Raw genomic sequence first — 2,350 nt, 5'->3', positions numbered from 1 at the left:
TTGCCTGATGCTCGGTGATGTTCTCCACCGTGTGGTGGAGAGTGGTCCAGCGCTGGATGAAATCGCGCAAAGACTCACTCAGCTTTTGGATACAATGTTGTAGCTTGGAGAGACTAGCAGGGTGCTTGCAGGTGCCCTCGAAGGTCTTGTTGAACACTCGGGCCAAGTCTGCCGAGCAGTATATGCTTGATGGAGCTAGTTGATTCAGCCAGGCACGGGCTGAACCATCTAGCGTCAAGGGCAAGTGCTTCATTGCGACGTTGTCGTTGCCGCCGCCGATCTGAACTGCCACTCGGTAATCATCTAGCTACGTTTTTGGCTTGGATTCTCTAGTGAACTTGCTTATTCCGGCCGCCAACCTGAAGTTGGGGGGAATATCAGCGGAGCAGATTGCTTGGCTGAAACACTCGGGGCCGGAGATGACAAAGCCACTTCCACTCGGACGATCACCATCGTATCCGTCACGATGGGCTCGACATCTATCAACTCTCTTCTGAGTGAGATAATCCCTTACATCACGCCTTTGGTCGCGGTCATCGCCTACCGATCGCTTTTCGTCATTGCTCCGAGGCACGTACGAACCACTCCGCGGAGGAGAGCGTGAGCGATGGCGATCCTCGCGATTGAACCGAGGGAGCGGATTCCGCCCCTGGTCTTTGTGTCGATCTTATCGGTGGTCTCCTCCTCTGCGATGCTGGGAGAACCTGGGCTGTAAACCGATCAAACTGTGTCTGCTCGGATGGAATTGATGTGCAGTCTGTTGTGAGACTGAGATACAGCAGAATTCTGCTCCTGTGCCGCCTGCAATAGGGCACGGATCTATTGCACTCCTCTGCCAGCTTCTGAATTTGATGGCTGGATAGAGTCTGCAATCCTTGCGGCCGCAGCCAAGTTGAGGACGGGCGTGCGGAATACCTCGATGTTTTCGTGATGAGAACGCCGACCGGATACTGGAGGCGGATGATGACGCGCACCCGAAGTCTCTCCGGTTTCTTGCTTGTCCCGATTGGTCCTAGGCGGGCTCTCGTGTGAGCCGGCCATGAAAATCTCGACTACAGGGCTGCAGCTCTCGCACTCGGAAGAAGAGCCAGACGGATCTGACACCGAGTGAGATGCAGCACACGGAGGTGTAGCAGGTTCAATGACCGCCACCTGCGGCGAAGACGTTTGACGCGCCAGTGCATGACGCACCCAGCGCTGGAGCCGTGAGCGACTAGATCGCTTGTTGCTACGTGCGATTGGGAGCACAGTCGAACGTCGCCACGCGAACTGGAAGCACCTCGACATCGAGAGGCGCCTCCTGAAGCCATGTCGAATCGTCGGCGACGAAGAGGAGTGTGCCGAACACGATCTCGTGACCCAGACACAAATCACCGCCAGAAGACATGGTGAAGGAGAAAAAATGCAAACTTGCCGGAAGTCGCCTAGACGCCTGCCCCATGGTGGGCGCCAACTGTTGTGGGTATAAGCCTGACAGTAGATGTGTAGGGTACGAAAGTAGAGGGCTGAGCCCTAGCTACGGCAAGGTTGTATGAGTTCAGGCCCCTCTACGGTGGAGGTAACAGCCATATGTCTCAGTGCTCTGGAGCTTTAGTGTCGAGTGGAATACAGGTGTTACAGAATGCAAAGCCTTGTGCCAGAGGGGAGGGGTGGCTTATATAGAGTGCGTTGCTCCTCATAAGTGTCCAGCCTTCAAGGGTGTAATAAGTGATGTTGAATGCATACATTACAGGTAACGTATGCCACAAATGACATTAACTACAGTAGTCTAACGTCTGATCGTTAGCCTCGCTGAGTGGCTTCTGGTCTTCTATGTCGACTAGCTTCTCATCTTCACCGAGTGGAATCCAGTCGTCGAGTATAAAATAATCCTCCGAGTGGTTCTCTAACGAGTGGACTAGAGGTTGTCTTAATCTAGTCGGTAGGTATCTTGTGATCTTCAAGCTAATAATGAGGTGCCCTTGGTTAGGACTTATAGGTCAGACCTATGACCCTACTCTAGGGCTATAACCCCATCAAGGAATGAAGGGACAATGCTATTTTCAAGGACAACATAACATCAGCATATAGTGTGATATGCTTCCTGGAAGAATATAAAAGGATATCTCAAAATATTCAAGATAGTGAAAGAGAACATGACTCAATAACTAGAACAACGAAGCCAACTTTCTGGTCTCATAGTGAACTAGAATTTTAGGCAGCAGCGATGTACAACGGGAAGATCTTCTATAGGTTCCAAAAGCAGTTGAAGTTTGTGCTCAATTTGCATGTTGAAGAAATTATGAATAATGTGAGATAAGAAATATACAAATCAGAAATGCTAGGTGCAAAGGATTTCAGACAAAGGATA

This window comes from Hordeum vulgare, chromosome 3H, assembly GCF_904849725.1.
Source record: "Hordeum vulgare subsp. vulgare chromosome 3H, MorexV3_pseudomolecules_assembly, whole genome shotgun sequence".
In the NCBI taxonomy this organism is placed as follows: domain Eukaryota; kingdom Viridiplantae; phylum Streptophyta; class Magnoliopsida; order Poales; family Poaceae; genus Hordeum; species Hordeum vulgare.
Note: the sequence above shows the minus strand (reverse complement) of the source record.